Source organism: Danio rerio, chromosome 8, assembly GCF_049306965.1.
Source record: "Danio rerio strain Tuebingen ecotype United States chromosome 8, GRCz12tu, whole genome shotgun sequence".
Lineage (NCBI taxonomy): Eukaryota > Metazoa > Chordata > Actinopteri > Cypriniformes > Danionidae > Danio > Danio rerio.
Window position 1 is genome coordinate 25,821,904 of NC_133183.1, and position 20,241 is coordinate 25,842,144.

The 20,241-nt window shown below is 36.0% G+C and overlaps 1 protein-coding gene across 10 annotated transcripts in view; it reads left to right on the forward strand.

Moving 5' to 3' along the window:
• cpne5a (copine Va) overlaps window positions 1–20,241 on the forward strand; it is a 198,269-nt gene that overhangs the window by 40,900 nt on the left and 137,128 nt on the right. The window lies entirely within an intron of this gene.

Genomic DNA, 20,241 nt, shown 5'->3' on the forward strand with positions numbered 1-20,241 from the left:
GACCGATAACGATAACATTAAAAATAGCATTTATCAGCTGATAACAATATGACCTCAAATATATTGTGCATCCCTACGAAAAAACAATTTAAACAACAATTAAAACGCACAAAAAAGTACTTGACAATAAAAACCACACTGGCAATACAGTATTACTTTGGTACGTTTAGTTCAGTCTCTGCCCTGCTTCCTTGTCAAAAAGGCTATAGTTTGTCCAGTGTGATCTCATTGGTTTCTAAGAGAATTTTAGAGGATTTTTTGTCTGATCTGATTAGGATCAGTTCCAAATCCTAATTATGAAAATCCATCAGAATTCCTTTATATGTTTTTCTTTCTTGACTCTGCAACAGTTTAAGCACTGATAATAAACCTCATTAGTGTTATCAAATGTGATTAAATTATCGATTTTTTTTTTTACTCTATAATATTGTTGTTATTTTAATTGAATTAGATTTTTGCCACCTCCTTGGTTCTGAGATTGAATCAGTGGATAAATAAATCTATTGTCCCTGTACCATTATGGCCTCACTGTCAGTTCAAACCCTTCTCTCCAGGTTTGTGATGAGACTCTGCGTGGCGGTGGTGGAAATCATCACCTGCGTTTGTTCTCTGTAATTGATTTAGTTTGGCCTGATTATCAGGGGATTGTGGCAGACATGGAATTGAATCGCTTCACTTCCCCCTCCAGATTCCCTCATAACCTGCTGATGTTATTGGAGAGCAGAAAGTTTGGCCCGACAAACCAGAAACTCTGTGATAACCCTTATCACAAACAAAAGCTGTCCTGTGGGTGTGAGATATGCGATCGATCCAGTTGTCTGGCTCTAATTAGGTTTTGGATTCCGACTGGTTTGTGTTTTAGTTAGTCAAATGGCCAGAGAAGTATTGGAATAAACTTAGTGGGTCTTTAGCATTAGAATAGATCACTTTGAAACAAAATTGGAAATAAATAACTATTTGCATTAATCAAGGATGCCTCCAACTGATTAAAAGTAGCAGTAAAAACTTTTACTTTGCTTTGCAAATATGTTTTATTTCACATAAAGGCTGTTATTGGAACCTTGTATTCATTGACATGATTTACATAAACAGCACTATATTCACTATAAGAAATAGTTCTTAAACAGCAAACTAGCATATTCAGATGATTTCTGAAGGATTATAATGCACTGAAGACATGCAGGAACAACAACTGTAGAAAATCCTTAATAAAAATATTATTAAATATGAAAGAGTTTACATTGTAGTAATAGTTCACAATATTTCAGTTTTGCTATGTATTTTGAAATTGGTGAGCTTCATATTTTTAGCATGACATTAATATTAATATATTTTAGATCAAGCCCCTACAAAAAGGCTACCAAGTAATTTGGTAATATTGGATATTGATTTCACACTCCTTTTACTCTGAATGTGATTATAGTTGAACCAAACACATCTGTCGGGAGCAGACGAAAGTCCAAGAGCCCCAAATGTTACTCATAACTCAAATTGGATAAAATAATAAATGACTCTTTTAACTTTTTCTTAAATCACAACCTCCTGAATTTTGAAGGGCAATGATAAACATGACCACATACTTTTGGAATCCTCATAACTTTAGCAGTGTAATAATTGCTTTTTTCTTGACCCTTTTTTCTAAAAAATCAACTTTGTAAAATGTTGATATTGCTGCAATTTGACCGTATTGTTTTCTGCCGTTAATTATTCCTAGTCATTTCTCCTAGTCACAATTGAAATGGTGTATAATCACACCAATTTCCAATATTCTACAAAAATAGAATTGGGATTGAGCCTAAGGTTAAAAACTCTCTCTTGGCTATCCATTGAACATGTAGTGCCGTGATGCTAATGGTTGTTATGTGGGAAAAAAAAAATGTTTTTAAAAAAACTTTCAGTTTGAAAACTGATTTAACACTGAAATCGCTGTTAAGTAAATGAATGCTAAAAACGTACAAAAAGTGTGAAACATACAAAAAGTGTGTACAAAAGTTCTTTTTTTTTATAATAAAATCAGATTTAAATTTTTAAAATGATATTGCTCTAGTATCCACACAGTCCAAAGACATGCAGTATAAGTAAATTGAGCAAACTAAATTGGCCGAAGTGTATGAGTGTGTTTGTTAATGAAAGAGTGTATGGGTGTTTCCCAGTACTGGGTTGCAGTCGAAAGGGCATCTGCTGCATAAAAGATTATGTATGCCGGAATAGTTGATGGTTCATTCCACTGTGGCAACCCAAACATTTCTACACATTACTTCATTTGCTTATTTACACCTAATTCTGAATACATTGGACATCAACAAATCTCCTTGCTGCTGGAAATTGTGGTTTTGACAAGGATGTCCTTGCTAAAAACTGTTCCGCTGTGGTTATATGCCCCGAGTGTCCCTCTGTGTTGTAAAAGTGGAGGAATAAAGTTGCATTTGTTGGCAAGCTTGAGTTTCACTGCAGATCCCCGTGCTCCTCCTAGTTGACCTTGCAGGTGAAGAGGCAGATCATGGAACGCATCTACATTCACTCGGCACCTCTCTGCTGTTATACTCTCCAAGTCTGCCTCTGTCTGCTGGGTATTTACAAACCTGCATAATGATTTACGGCTGGGGCTCAGCCCTGTTCTCAGCGTGTGATGAAGCCGTGGTGTATTGTAAGCCATTATTGTTCTTTCGCCATCCGTTCAGCTCCAGTGCGTTTTATTGCTGGATTTCCTCACCTGATTATATATGCCAGAATAGCAGAGCACCTTTAGTGGCAGAGCTGTGAATATTAGAGCAGACGTTCATGTCTTCCCACATATCCTGCTTCCATCATGTCTTCTTTCCTATAGTTAAACTCTCTGCTGCACATGAGGGAAACAAGAGGTGTGAAAAGGTGATAAAGCAAGTAACTCCAAAGTGAGACGGAGAGAAAGAGAAATGGATTGATGGTTAGGTGTTCGGCATGTGATAAAGGTGCAGAATAAATGCCAGAAGATGTGAGAAGGAGAATTAGGCTCAGTGATTTGCAGACATTATGTATTCACAGTGCAGTCTACTGCAGAAGTGATTATGTGTGTCCTAGTTTATCCATTGTTTTCATCCATTCTCTGTTCACATCTTTTTGTCCTGTTTGTAGAGGGATTTTTGCCTGTAGGACTGATTGGCGTTATTGACATCTGGAGCAATCGACCAGTTTTACATCGAGGCAGTAATTTTGAACCGTTTAGAATAATCAAGTGTGCGATTTGAGCAATATGCAATTAAAACTAAATCATAGGTTGGTAGATAGGCTATCCAGGCACAGTTGCTATAGTGCATCAGTAGATGTGAATAGAGGCCTGAATTCACCAAACTCAAAATAAACTCATAAGCTATTTATTTTTTGTTAAAGGAAAGCCCAAATTGACAAAGACCATAACAACGGTTCCCAACAGGGGGGTCCCAGCCCACAAGGAGGCCCCCTAAATTTTTTTAGCAGTGGACAATTAGGAGAATGATCATGTTGGCATAGTTGGTTTTATCACCTGGCTGTCCAAAAAATTGACAAGTTTGTAATCCGTCCTCCCAAAAAAGACTGTCTTACTGATTCACCTTCAGCAGCTACTACTAATGACTCAAGCATACTGGACCCATGTGAGGAAGCGGCAAAGATTTCGGGTTGCAGCACTAGCAAAATAAGAAACACGAAATGCAGAAAATACCTAGATAGTTACCTGAACTTTGGTTTTATTCCATTTTCTCGAATCAAAGAATCCCTGACCCAGCCACAGTGCATTATCTGCACCAAAATTCTTGCTAACGAATGCATATGGCCGAATTAATAAGACATTTGCAGACAGCTCATCCCCAATACTGCGACAAGCCCATAGCATTTTTTAAGCCCATAAAAAAATGGACACACACCCAAAATGAGATGTCACAGTTACTGACAAGAAAACTAGCGCCTAATTGGCAACTAATATAGGGCCAAAGATCAAAGGCTTACATTTTTTCAGTTACAAATGACCTACTGATGTTTTGCTTTTATATTTTACATCAGGCTATTGTTTGTGCGTAAACATATCTAGACAGTTAATAAACATATCGTTTGTTCGAAAACAACATTTTTTTGTTATCATTACTGCAAACCATATGAGCGATAATATCATGAAATGCCAAGGGGTGCCATACAATATTTTAAGGGCGAAAAGGGGGTCTCAGGCAAAAAAAAAAAAAAAAAAAGGTTGGGAACCATTGCACTATAAGCCCTGAATGTGACTTAACATTTACTTATTTATTTTTATTTTAAACCTGACTGAGTCTGAATGTAAATCGCCTTGACGTGTGTTCAGTCCACATTAAGGAAAAATCCTGGTGTCCTGCTGACAGATTTGCTGACTGCTCCATTACTGTCATTCATTTGTTTACTTATTATTATTAATTTATATTATCCCTTGCCTGGTGAAAACAAATTATTTCTCAGTTTGACTTTCGATTGAGACCAGTGGATTGGAAAAAATAAATGTAATAGCTTGATAGAAACTAAATCGATATCCAAATAAATGACGGATTCGCCAGTGTTGTTTGTAACACTGTTTACTGATTCGCCAGTGTTGTTTGTAACACTGTTTACTGTTTTCTCTGGCGAAAAGCTTGTGCACACAAAAAAGAAATGCTCTGCATGACCATGCGGCATAATGAAGCTAGTGGCTTTTGCTCATGGATCTGATGTCAGTAACATGGATTTCTATGTTTCTTTTCTATGTGTTTCTCAAATAGCACTTAACAAGTTCTGAAGTGCTAAAATATCGATCTCTGTAACCTCTTTACATTTTATAACTTTTCAGGTCTTCTCGGGTTCATTTGGTAAAAGCACTTCCACTTTCATAAAAATGATGTTTGTTGTTTGCTCAAACTACTTATTTAAAATGAGCTGAAACAACACAATTCTTGAGTTTTCTTTTGGGTAATGGGGGGCAACTTAATTGTTTTATGTTCAATTCACTTTAATTTATTTAAACTTAATACCAACCTGACCCATGTCTGGCGCGCTTGTCAAAGTTTGTCACCCTAACCCACAGGTTCCTTTTTTAAATCTTATATTTTTATAAGACAGAACACCACTAAACTGACAAGACATAAAATACTTACGTTTACTTGTGAGATCAGGCTGGACCACCATATTATTGTTTGGATGCTTACAAACTGATTTAATGTGGCCGCCATTTTAAAAGCAAAATCGAGGCTGTGGTGAGAAGAAACTCGAAAGTATCGCTTTGAGTTACACAGGAGCATCGTGTACCTGGCTGTATATCTTATCAGCGAAGAGAAAGCTACACAGATTTATAATTTCACCGCCTTTGGTTACCTAAAGGTCTGTTCTGAATGAATAGTGAAAATTAAAAGGTATATCGGACCTTATTTTCAGCTAAGTAAAGGGAGATGACACTTCTTTCCCAAAAATGTTTTAGATGCCATTTATCAAACTCAAGTTAATGAACCGATTCTTTTACTATATTAGACTTTTCATGTAACTGAATTTCGGTACTGAAAAAAAAAAAAACCCTCAATTTCCAGCTAACCTTTTAGGCACTGTAAATCGTGTTGCTGATTTGCCATAGTATTCAGTATTAAACTCAACTGAATTATGTTAAAGTGACGTTTACACCATTTCAGCATTGTGAAATTGTGGCAGCAGCTGGAGCCTGGTAGTCCACAGCATGTTGTTGCAATGTTTACAGTGCTGATCCTATACTTCCGGGTTTCTTCCCACCGCAGCCTCACTTTCTTTCTTAAAATTGGCGGCCGCATAAAATAAGCGTATTGCAAAGTTTTCAGAATGTCTGTGAGGCTTTCTATTCAAAGTTTGAGTTGTCTTCTTTGAGAGCGGCTGCAGCTCTGCTTGACATTAAAAACCTGCTTTGGCATGCGTGAATCTGCCGTGTGTACAACATGCCTAGGCCAGTGTGTCTGAGCAACTGGCAGGAAGACCTGAATAGCCACAGGTCAGGAGAATCTCTATGTTTGGTAATTTATCTTGTCATTTGATGTTCCCCTGCAGGCACACAACATCATAGGACATTATTAATATTAGGTTAGATTAGGGTCATGATGTGAGATGACCAAAATTCAATGTCTAGTCAGCGTCTAAGGACAATTTTATTTTGACATCCAATAACAGCGTCAAATTACATCGATATTTGGTTGATTTTAGGTTGTGTTGGAAAGTGACCAAAATCAAACATCTGATAGATGTCATAGTGGTATCGTCTACACGTCAAAGTGTAACATGACATTGACGTCAGCCTGATGTTAGGTTCTGACATCAACCCGGTTTTCATTTCCAAACAAACTCCAACGTCCCCATGAGGTTGGGGTACAACATCAATATGACGCCATGTTGACGTTCTGTGTCTTCAGGGTCAATACAAGAGACAGGATGGACAGAGCTGGTCAAATTGTCTGACCTCACTTCAGCATTCTCTCTTAGCCAATACTGTAGCTGCTTTTCCACTTTGTGGTACAGTATGGTCTGGCACAGCATGGCTTGCTTCTGTTCAGATTTGCTTACGTTTTGCATTTCAACTGCAGTTTAATACCCTTTGAAGTGGGAGATATATTTGATGTAGTTGCAACACCTCTAGTGCTGTGAAATCATCGCAAACATGATAAACAAATGCATGACACAAACTAACCCACAACGCAAAGGCAATGAATGCTACCGATAAAATGTTTTTGAGTGTGGCTGCAGCTCACTATTTAAATACAGCCAGTTTGGCTTCTCCTGTTTTAAATCCAATGATAATGGTAGTGACTTTTCTCTTGAGCCAATTGGTGATCAACAGTGTGTATACAGTATGTTTTGTTAATGGTTTAGGTTAACGGTAAGTTTTTGCATAAACCACATCTGAGGTGGTACTAAAAGTACCAGTTATTAGGTAAGGAGTGCAGTTGAAAAGCCCCCAAATGTGAGCAGTACGAAACCAAACTGTGCTCCATTTAATCATCAGGGGTTGCCACAGCAGAATGAACCGCCAACTTATCCAGCATATGTTTTACACAGCAGATACCCTTCCAGCTGCAAACCAGTACTGAGAAACACCCATACACACTCATCCACACACACTATGGAAACTGAAGCACCTGGAGGAAACCCACGCAAACACAGCGAGAACTTGCAAACTCCACACAGAAACACCAACATTTAATATCACAACTGCTGTAAAATGTGCTAGAAGCAATGAGATAAAGATTTTGTCACCACAGGCACGTATTTTTCATGTGCCTGGATTGTAGATAACAGTTTTTGGGAGGAGGAACTAAGTGTCTGACCTCTGCATGTCACTGAGGGAAGCGCTTAATATGGTGAATAGTCTAACAGATGGTTGAGGAAAAAAAAAAAACAGCTGCCGAACGGATGGATGGGCTGGGTTGAGAGCTTGGCCAGTTGTTAATTGAGCTGGCTGATTTAATATGCGTATAAATGTGTTAGTAGAGCGAGTGTGGGTTTGTCTGCATTTTGACAGAGGATGGTGTTGAAGAAAAGAGCTCAAAACGGCTGTGTCACTAACCCAGAATTCTCTTGTGTGTTGTTTAGGAGTGTTGTGTGATGTGACAGAGATGCTAGAAATGACAAGAGGCTTGTCTACACTTGCTATTTATCTCTCTTTATTGGGCTTATTTGGATGAGTGCGACTGACCTCTTATTGCAATACAAACACATTGATTGGCATCACAGTTTTGAACAAACAAAAACAACAACTTGTCCAATACTACATTTCAGCATTGATGCTTTCTCATCAAAGCTAGTTTTTTATCCCCAAATTGGTTGTTGTTGTAATTTTGTTGCAGAGGAGTCAGCATGAATTGACCCTATTTACTTTCTTGTTTTCTTTAATCAAAATATAATTACTTTCTTTAAAATGAGTTTTTTTTTCCGTGCTAACATCTTCCTGGAGGCACTGACAGGTGGTCCAGCATAGCAAACACTATTTAGCATTGCAAACAGAACTGGTGTGGAGGTCAGTTTTTGGATATTTCCCTTCGTGACTAGCATCACTTATTTAAATAGCTCTTATAGTGCATTTGTTGTGATTTATTTTAAAATTTCACTCAGTATTGCCAAATTAAAAGCTTTCTAGTTATCTGTCGTATTTTTTTCTATTAATGTGTACAAAAATATCACAAGGCTTAAGAAACAGCATATTACACAGCAAAATCTTCTGAGTAAAATTTACTCAGTTTAGATAGTATTTGGTCCCTCTTTGAATTTAGTTAATGTTACTTAGGTTAATGAAACAATGAAAGGATTGATGAGGTGATGATTGAGGACTGATGATGAACACCTGTTATTAAGCAGAAACACTGAAGAGAAACACAAAAATACAACTGACTTCAGATGAAATCACAGCCTTAGATGAAATCAGCTGAAATATAATACACTGAATCTCTCAAAATCACAGCAGAAGATCAACTTGATCAATAAGCAACTCCACAAATTACTAACTTTACTTACTATTGACCTTATTCTCCGTGGACGAGTGGGCGCTGCCATTTGAATCATTTTGGCACGAGACTTCCGGTCTCATTTACTTCCATTCATTTTTAGACATTAAAAACTGCTTGTTTCGCTGTTTGATGTTGCAAACTGATATTTCCTTGTTATATTATTCTACTTGGTCTGTATAGTCATGCAAACATTTGTTTGTAGAGCAAGTAGTTTGACCGTTTTTTGCCGTTTATTATTCCTAGTCATTTCTCCCATAGGCGACTGAAACGGAAGTTCCAAGACAATCGCGAAAACAGGCGCACTTCCGCATTTTAGAATAAGGTCAATAAAGTAAAAAAAAAAGTTTGCCTAACTATAAAGAGGGACCAAATACTCTCTGAACTGAGTAGATTTTACTCATTGGATTTTGCTGTGTAATGTCCTTTCTGTTGTAATGTTAATACACTCTCAACTCTTTGTATATTGCAATTATGTTTTGGGGATGCACAATATGTTGCATTGACATGGCATATTAATAATCAACATGGTGATCTGCTGTGTTAATTTATACATTTATTCATATTATATATTTATTTAGATCATTGGCAGTTTATTTAGTAAAGACTGAAAATAACTTTTTGCTTCTGTACAAGTTACTAACCTGCCACAAATAGCTAGTTCCTTAAATTCATTTGTGTTTTGTTTTTGGGAATCGTGAGTTATAAAACGGTTGGGAGCCGCTGGTATAGGCAGTCTTACTACTATACATTCGTGACTTTATCACAATTCCTTTCTATTGTGCAGTATGACACTTCATTAATATCTGATCCACTGAACCTGTGTTTTTATTATTTGTACTGTCCTCTGTAATCAAATAAACAACGTGCTTATCCTTTAAAGAGGTAATTCAGCCTAAATGAGCGCCATAGATCAGGATGTGCCGTGTAACAGTGATTAAGTGTCGCATTTGCAAGCAATTGAGCAGGAGACATGCAAAGTGAGATCTCTGGCCCTGTGGCTTCTGACTCTACCAAAGGTTTTTCTGGAGATTTATGTGTAGGATTTAATTACGCTGCTTCATTCTTGTTGTTGACGAGATAGAAAAAATTGCTGACACTTCTGTTCTTCCGTAATTACTCCTTGAGGAGAAGACAGCCGGATTGTAGATCATATTGCATTTAATGAAACAATATAACAGGAGTTTCTTGGTCCTGGAAGTGGCACAGGACCGGAGAGAGACATTCTAATAACACTTCATTTGTTTGCCGGTGCCCAGTGTGTTGTTAGGTGACAGTTAGATGCAGCCCTAGGACATTAAATTATACCCTGCTAGTTATCTTTTGTTTTGACTCATGGGAAATGCTTCGCCTGGTGGTGTCCAATCTCTGGGCTTTGTTCAGAGTTCATCAAATAGCCATGATGATAAGCACTCTCCATTGACTCGATAGTCTGTCACAGTGGTAAAGTCCCTGCCAGGGTGGCCAGACTACATACATTTTTTTTTTTCAGACGACATGATGAGGGACACAGTCCTATCCACCTCCAGGCCGGTGGCTTTTGGCCGTGATGCAATCTGAAATGTCTCTTTTCCCCTCTTAACCAGATAGCAACTTGAATTACTTTTTTTTCTGCTTCTTTGAGCCAATGAGGATTCATTGAGGAGTGAGGAGTTTAGAGTCTATTTTGATCTCTCCGGCTGAAATAGCTTCTCCCGCATGAGGGTGCCAATTACAGTGCCACTGGGTTCTGGGAGAGTGTCGGTGAGATGGGGATTGGATCACAAGTCCAATAGTGTCAAACCACTTCCTTAGCAAAGAGAAAGAACCGATAATATCAATTTACAAAAGTCTGATGTGTTAGAGCACACAGATTAGTCAAAATATCAACACAGGACAATACAATCCAGAGCATTTAAGGTAACCTTTACTGTGAGTTCATTGCTAGAGCACCATTATTTTTTTTATTTTAAAGAGGTCTTGTCATGCTCTTTTATTCATTCATTAATTTTCTTGTCGGCTTAGTCCCTTTTTTAATTCGGGGTCGCCACAGCGGAATGAACCGCCAACTTATCGGGCACATTTTTACGCAGCGGATGCCTTTCCAGCCGCAACCAATCTCTGGGAGATGTTCACACACACACACACACCCATACACTTTGGACAATTTAGCCTACCCAATTCACCTGTACTGCATGTCTTTGGACTGTGGGGGAAACGGGAGCACCCGGTGTTAACCCACGCAAACGCAGGGAGAACATGCAAACTCCACACAGAAACGCCAACTAACCCAACCGAGGCTCGAACCAGCGACCTTCTTGCTGTGAGGTGACAACACTACCTATTGTGCCACTGCGTTGCCATGCTCTTTTATAAAATTATTATTTCTGGCTGGTGTACTAAAAGATGCTCTCATGCATGGTGCTTCAAAAAATGCATTATATTTCAAAGAGTTCACAATATTACAATACCGTTTTTTTACCCAGTCTGGCACAAATGGCTCAATTAGTTTCAGGTTTGATGAAGTCTCGCCTACTGAAAATCGAGATGCATTGTGATTTAGTTGAACAACTTAGAAGATGTTTCAGTACTGCCACTTCCTTCTCCAAATATCTTTGCCATTTCTTTTGGGTTGCAGACATTTGAATACATATGTACTATCAAACTACAACATTTGGGTTTTGTAAAATACACACATATGTCTATGGAGAAGGTAATGTTGATCATTTTGCAGATAATCTGATGAATGTTATTCACAACCGATACACACTGTTTAGATTACTAGAATCTTCTTTTTACTCCAAGCACCTCTGATCTGTCCACTACAGTGCACCACTCATCATCCATCATAGGTCAACTAATATGGTCATTAAGATGTTTAAACAACAAAATACTTGTTCTTAAAGATATTAAAGAATTAGAATATCAAATATTTCACAAAAAAAATTTGTCAAGAACATTGGTTCAGAGAGTGGCACAGAATCTTTGCACACACAAAAATTACAAGACATATCAGAGTACCAAGATTGTTGTTATTATGCCTCACACCCACCATCCAACAATTACAATTTCCATAGACGGGAATTTCATGTTCTAAAAATATAATTTTAAATGCTAGTAGTCCAAGCAAGGTAGGTTGTAGGTTTGTAGGTTTGTTTGTTATTAAAAAGAAAATATTAAAAAAAAATCTTTTTGGAGTGGACTATGAGCATTTTAAACTTGGTAAACAAAATGCAATGTAATGTGTATTTATATAGGGCATTTATTGTGTATGGCCATACATCCAAAGCACTTCACAATCATCAGGGGGGGTCTCTCCACACCACCACCAGTGTACAGCATCCACTTGAATGATGCGACGGCAGCCACAGGACAACGGCGCCAGTGCGCTCACCACAAACTAGCTGTAGGTGGTATGGAGAGACAGTGATACAGCCAATTCTGTGGATGGGGATGATTGGAAGGCCGTGATGTATGTGTGTGAATGATCGTATAAATGTTTCCCAGTACTGGGTGGCAGATGAAAGGGCATCTGCTGTGTAAAACATATGCTGGATAAGATGGCTGTTCATTCCGAAGTGGCAAAACCTGATGAATAAAGAGACTAAGCTGAAGGAAAATGAATGAATATTCCAAATCTATGTTGGTTTGTGTAGAAAGTAAGACTGGAGTTACTGACTATTTGGTTTAGGCCCTTCAAAAGTCTTTTGTGAAAGAGATTATTTACTGTGGTCTCTTATCTTTGAAACTTTACAGGTTTCATTGTCACAAGCAGCAAGCTAGTTTCTGAAAAAGACCCATTTTGCTTTTTCATTCAAATATTACTATTCTTGCTTCTTGTAATGTTGGTCTTAATGTTGAGTGTAAAAAAGTAAAAGAGAATAATAAATAATTTCATGTGAAAAAAAAAATGATTCTGAACTGCTAAAACAAGTCTTTGGGCATTAAAGTTTCATTTGCATCACCTATCTAGACTAAAAAAATATTCAAAGATAATTTCTTTGGATTTACAAAATTTTAAGTTAAGTGATTGTAAACAATTTATTTGGGCTGAATTTAAACAAACAAATTAAGTTGCACATTACTAAATTTAATTAGTATGTTTAAATTCAACACATATAAATTGTTTGCAACAATTTTGCTGGAATCTTGTTTTTCAGTGCACGTAGATCCTTAACAAATTCTACTTTGAGCCTCAAATACTGAGTTGGGTGTATGTTGTCTGCAAGATTAAGCATTTATCATTAAGACCGAAATGTTTATACTGGCAAGACTTTTACATAAACTCACTGCTAAAATCACTAAAGCTACAAAATGTATCTGTTACTGACATGATATCATTACTTTGTTGTTTATGAGAATTTGCGAGGCTTGTACAGTAAGAGCTTAAATAAAAACATCACACAGACATACATGCATGAAACACTTGGATACTTGTAACATTTAGTTCCAGTGGATTAATTAGTTCTTGCAATATTTCATCAATGAGTGTGTACACATTTATATAGTAAAATAAATTCCAATCATCAGCAGTTAAAGATACTATGCTTTACAAGTCTGTTTGGCCAAATGTAAAAATGAGCAATTCTGTGCTAGTCAACCTTGCCTCGAAAAAAATGTATCGAAATACGTAAAGCGTTTTTATGTGTAAAAAAGGTCTATAAAGTATTATATTTGATTTACCAAAGTCACACAAGTGGCAATTTTTCACATTGGTCACATCGATAACAAAAAGATGTCACGTCCATAACGACAATTTTTCCTGCAAAAATATTAAATAAAATTAAATCAGTAATTTTGATCCTTTTGGTTATCATTATTTCTTTTGTGTTGTGCAGTTTAATTCACAGAATTTCTACAAAGTATGTTGTATACTGCAAACTCGCATTTAAAGTACAAAACATGTTTACAGATTAATATTTTTCTGGTTCCTTAACTGTGGTCAGTTGTTCTGGAAATTATAAACAGATGTTTCAATATAATGTTAGCATATACTTTGTATGTGAATTTATGTTTTGAGTTTTACTGTAAATGTCAGATCTATAATGCTGGAATTGCTCAAATCGGTTCTAAGTTCACCTATTTAATTGAATTGAGTTTACAAAAGAACACACTAGATATTTTACATGAATTTTCAACAGTTTTTTTTTGCTGATATACTGTAATAAAAGCTGTGAACTCTTTGACATTAATTATAGACCAAAACACTTTTGGCATGTCTTTTTATGTGATGTCAGAGGAAAAATTTTTATTTCCTAAATAAATTTTACTGAACAGTTAGTCTGAAGAACATTTTAAAATTCTAAAGAATCATTTTCCACTATAAACAACCTTTTACAAAGTGCAAAGGTTAATATCGATGCTAAAGGTTTTTAATGGAACTATCAATACCCATTAAAGGATCTTTTTTTATCAAGACTGCAGGCTTTGAACAAAATGAGAGGGATTTTTGGTTGAACTGCCTCTTTAAGAGTGATTCTATCCTCTTTAGTAGCTTCAATAAAAATTTATGTGGACCTCAGAAAAAAATGACATAGCAAGCAAGGCAGTGATGAATGATTTATGTGTAAATGTATGATTAATGTCTTGTCCTTTATGCCTAAGTTTAAAGCTTTCTCACAAACCTTTCACGTTTAACTGCTGTTCTAGGATTCCTTTTAGGATGCAGTCGTGCCTGAAAGCCCAGAGGAGTCAATTTGAACTTATGGTCTGCATTTGAACATCACGGATCTGTCAGAGTCTCTATACGTTCAGACAGTTCAGCCCATTTCAGCACACCATAGCATAATGGCCTTCCAGAAGCCTTCATTTCAATAGGGTTTTATCTACAGGTCACTGATCATAGAATATCGTTGATTTTCTCATAGCCCTGCATATTTCAAGCTTTCTGCTCTCCCTGAGGTCTGTATAATTTAATGTATGCTGTATAATTTAATATAGACCTTTTAAAAACAGACATAACAGAAAAAACAGTATTTATATTATTATTCACATGGCTTTAAATACTGATTTTTTTAATGTTATTTTATCCATGTTTTTATAAAAACTAAGCTTTAGTGCAGTTATATATATATATATATATATTTGCATTAATTGTTGGTGGAAACTTTCGTTTTCTTGGATTCTCATTGCTCTATATCACACTGGTGGAGGATTGAGAGTCTAATTAAAATGTTTTCAGTTGCAGGAATGTGTAATAGGAGAAGTGTCAGTGTTTTTCTTGCGTCTGTTTGTTAGAGGTTTGATACGACAGCGCGCATTAACAAAGTGTGGATGACAGTTTCTGCATTTTCAAACAGCTATTATAGAGTCTAGAGCTACACATGAAATTGAATTATAAGCCAGTTTCCCTGACAGTTATATTGGGACCAAAATTAGATACTTTTCGAGCCTGTCGAATCCAAATATTGTTTTTCTTGATGGTTTTCATTGAGTTCCTCTTAATTGTGTAGTTGTGTGTAATCATGGAAATGATAAATCTATTAAATAAAATGATGTAATCTATTATAATGATTTCTAACTCTCTTGGACCTCAATAGCAGAACACTTCTTAATCAGCTTTGTTAAGGGAAATCAGTTTGTGAGAAATAAATCACATGGAAAAATCTGAATGGGATGCAGAACTAACACATAACTTACTGATTAGGGCTGCACGATATTGGAAAATCTGATATTGCAGTATTTAATTTTTCTGCGATAAATATTACCATATGAATGCAGTTTCACAAGATAGTTTGAGGGGCGACGCAGTGGTGCAGTAGGTAGTGCTGTCGCCTCAAAGCAAGAAGGTCGCTGGGTCGTGGGTTCGATCCTCAGCCCAATTTGTCGTTTCTGTGTGGAGTTTGCATGTTCTCCCTGCGTTCGTGTGGGTTTTCTTCGGTTGCTCCAGTTCCCCCACATTTTGAAATTCAAATTCAGATTTTTTTTGCATGTCTGCTCACATTGTTGTAATAAATGTGGCCAATATCAGATTCACAGTGTGTACAGATCATGGTCCTCATCTATCTCCGATCTCAGGGTTCTTTCCCGGGGCAGCATGCCAAACCTGCTATCAAAGTCGAGCATTATCTAAGTGTGAACTCTTGAAAGTACAGTTACGGACAGCACAAACTGTCTAATTATGCACACAGTGTGTTCTGTATTAAGCACGTTGTCAGATTATGCTTAATATGATTATTGCCCTTTTCACAGACAACCGTGGTGTATTTCATGAACTGTTAAGAGTTGTTCTACTACTACTAATGTGTATTTCGCCATTTAAAACCTAAAATAAGTCACTTGTGATTAAAAACACTGTTCATTTGTGATTTATGACAACTGCGGTGCGCGTCTTTCTAACCACTGGTGTAGTGAACTCATTAAGGGTTAATGAGCAGCCGCAGACTGAACTGTGAAGTTGGTTCATAGTATCCCGGTTTGCAGATTTTATTTTACTTTATTATAAAAAACAGGCAAGTGAAGAAGGGGGGTTTTGGTGCTTAAGCACCTGCCCTTTTTCACTCAGAGAGAAAGCTGCCTCTTAAAATGAAAGTGCATGGATCCCCTGTTCGCAACACCCCCAACTCTCTTCAGCTTCGCGTTCAACCAAATCATTAACCAGATTGTTTAACAAGCACCAGTTTTGCCTTCAATTTGTTTTTTCAAAATGAACAACCAACTTTCTGTGGTAAAGTAATTGTCATGTGTGCCATTTTACAATGCAGCTAAGAAGTAGATGTTTGAAGCAAAGAATGAGGACGCATGTCGCTCAAAGATTATGTAAAAGTCACATGAAATCCTAAATTACTGTTCACACTGCGGTTGCATTGCAAAATATCAGATCAGCGTCTGATTTAATACTACATATGGCACAAATCTGAATTAAGAAGATCAGATTCCATGCGGTTTGGGCCGTTTACACGTAGCCTTTGACAGTTTCTGGGTATAGTCTAACAGTATTCAGGTACAGAAAATGAAGTCACAATGCTAAAAAATGCTTTTCTTACTTTGCTTTGTGTAGTTTATAGTCCAAATATCTAAAAATGCTTAAATCAAGTAAGAAAATAGTTTAGTTTTCAACTTCAGAAGAAATTAATGAAAATATAAACTTTTTCCCTTAAAAACAAGTAAAATAAACATGCTTTCACTTTGAAATGTAGATATTTAGACCAGAAAATCGGACTAGATGTAGACAAAAATTCTAAAGTAGGTTTTTTTTTCATAAATCAAATAAATCCAATATTATTGCAGTAATTAAATACAATTCTGTAGCTGCTAGTCAACTATAAATCAGACTCAGCATTGAATATCTGGCGATGTGACTTTTGCAGATGCGCACATTGCGATATCAATGCTGAAACAATATATTGTGCAGCCCTGTTACTGATACTGAACATGCAACTGATACACGTTCTTTGTAAATGTGTACTTTTTGTGTGATATCAATGAACAAAGAATGTGTATCTTTATTTTGAATCAGAATTTCTCATTCACTTCAATTTAGGATCTATATGTGAAATCACAGTGGCACACTGAGAATCACTTGCTTCACTTTATAATTTTAACCAAGCTGCTTTAATCAGGAGATGGTCAGACTAATTTTACACTTCATGATGGACCACTACCTGGAGTCTAATTGGTACTTTTTACATTATTCCCTAGGAAGACCCAACCACGAAATCGCTATAAAAATCTAAGCTCCAAATCATTAACTCTCACAGCTTGTTCAGCTAAAACCCAATTCATGCTTTTGCACATGACATCCCAATTTAAAATCTGTGATGCAGCAATATAAGAGAAAAATAATTGAATGATATGAAATGACAGCCTTTTTAAGAAGATTAACCAGTTAAATATAATGATTATTGATGGTTTGTTTATTTAGTGCACATAAGGATCCAGGTGCTGTTTGTAAGTTTTAACACAGAGTCCACACTTTGGAGGCTTAGTAACTACTAGCTAGTTTGTAACAAAATCTTTTCCATTTTCAGTTGCACCACATGTTCTTAAGGTAAAGTGTAGACAGTGGGTCGTAATCTCTCCGTAGAAATGATGCGTAGTGGCATTGAATAATGAGATCCAATCCAATGAGAAGCATTTAAATTGTTACACTGCTTTACAATTCTGCAACTATATACAGTATATGCATGTATAACTGTCATTTGATATTGAAATGACAAATTGCATTTTTATAGTATTTCGCATTGCATTCAGTCACTAAGAAAAGATGATGCACATACCAGCATCATGAGCTGTGAATGTACACAAAATACACATGACGTAATCAAAACAATAAACTTGATATTTTTTATATACTACACATGAAAGAGAAAAGAACGGGGAGAAAAACTCAGGATTTAGGAGGAACATAAAGCTGTGAGTAGTGGGAGAACATTCTTCATTATCGTCGTGGGCTCCTCAATGTAAACTAATCTCTCCATCATCTCTTTTCTACTGTTATACATGGAAGGAGGCTGCCGTAAATATTCAGTTGGAACCCAGTGTCGCGTTTAAACTAAGTTTAGTGGTGCCACACAAAAATATTTAGTCATGTGTAAGTTGTAATTTAGCGTCCCTTTATGCCACAACTAGGAAACGTTTTAACTTATGCCCTGCTGGTGCAACCGGCCCCTGGCCTATATATGAATTGATTGCTTGTACTATACAAGTACACTTGATTTTATTTCCTGATAAATGATAAGTAAACTTTATAAACAGTCAAATCTGAATTCTTGACAAAGTTGAATCAGGTTTTTCAGATTGCCTAAGATTTCTTTCAGTAATGCAGATATGTTGCAGTCTTTTCTGGATTCTTCACAGGAAAAAAAAATTAATCCCAATAGATATTTACTCTTTGATTTTTTTGCACTCATGAAAATAAAGTCAATATCATTTTGATTAAAAGTTTGCGAGTGAAACAAGCTTGTTATACTCTAATCCAATAGTTTGCATTAGTAGCAGTTTATTTTTTAACCATGCTTATTCCAAATATATTTCCCAAAATGATTATGTAAAGTGTTATAACCTGTTAATCAAATCAACCAGCTAGCAAACATTTAATTGAAGCATAGTATAGGATAATAATGCAAAAATACTGTGTATTTAACAGATTTAATAAAAAAAAAACTTCAATCCCATAAAGCAAAATTGAAATTAAAGTCAAGTGAGAAGTATAAAGTTGTTAAAGAAAAAAAAAGTATGATGCAGTTTATTACATTATTATAAGGAAGACCAACAGGTCGGTTTTTAAAATATAATGAGGTATTTTTGAAAACATGGAGAAAATGTTTTTATTTATGGAATATTACTGCTAAGACTGGAAGGGGTCTTGAATGGGACTATGCCCAGCAGTTTTGGGCATGTTTCTTAAAAAGAGTAATTAGAATAACCGAGTTAGTAACTAAGTTAAATGATAAAAAAAGTAACTAATTACCAGGGAAAGTAACTATTGTGTTACTTTAAGAAAAAAAAAAACTAAATTTGTCAAATGACTATAAAATAAATATAAAACATTGTACACTAATCTACACTATTTTAATGTTGTTCTAGGATAATTTGAGAGACAACCATCAAATTCAGCATATCACTCTAAATATTATCATTATAGTAGCACAATAAAACATTATTGATGGTTTTGAACTATAAGTATTTCTTGCACTTCACAAGAATTGTAAATAAACAAATCTTAATATAAATTCTTCTTCTTAAGAAATGTACCAAAAATAAACAAATAATAATATGACACATACAGTACATACTCTCTTTGTATATGAATTATGTAAATGAAAATTATAAAACTGTCACACAACTGGTAGACATAACCTACTGTAGCCTGCTTGAAGTATTTTCTTGCTCACAAAAGTAAACAGTTTAACAAGAAGTGCTCAATATAATACTGAACAATATACCAAAAATACACAATAATAATAGTAATATTAATAATATACACTGTAAAGTGCAAATAAAACTGATATGTAGGCTAATAAAGTAAAAATCACCTGCCATATCTGATCAATATATTTCCAGTTTGCAAGAGCTACCTTGTAAAAAGATGGAAATGGACTCTATCTAAGCCAATCATCATGTTCTCAGTCACATCACGTTCACAGACACACCTATGATCATCACTGGTTGGTTATGTGTCCTGCCCCAGCCCCAAAAACACACACAAACCCCTGAGAAAGAGATTGGTTCTGTGGTTAAGAGAAATGCTGTTTGGATGAAAACTGCTGTAGTGTTCTCAATTATAGTAACTCACATTTGCAATATTGTCAGTAACGGTAATGGCGTTGTAACGAGAGAAACAGTCATTCATTTGATTACTCATTACTAAAAAAAGTAGCGGCATTTTTCCCATTACTGATGCCCTGTGCTTTGTGGGTATTAGAGTTATTGTATATTTGGTTTATTTAAAGACAAAATTCCTTTTTCTCTTTTTTTTAGTCAGTAAGTGTCAATTTTACATTCTGTTTGGCTTTCTGCACAGGCTGCCAAATTTAGAATTGAGGTTCAATTTGCCTCCCAAAAATGTATGTAAATGCGTGTAGCACTGTATATAAAACTGTTCTTTTTGTTCAGTTTTTTCTCTGCTCTTATTCCTGCAGCCAAATACTGTTCCTTATTCTTTCAAATGGACTACTGAATTTTCAGAGTGACTGGAGAACAATACGTGTGTAAAAACTGTAATGTCACTGCCTTTGCTTCATTATAAGAATGATAGAGGTGCATCTTCAAAAACACTTAGAGGCGAAATCTCATGTCAAGAGCTCTTTTTGTGGCTGCTAATGGAAGGAAATGGATGGGGTCTGAAAAAAAGATGTAA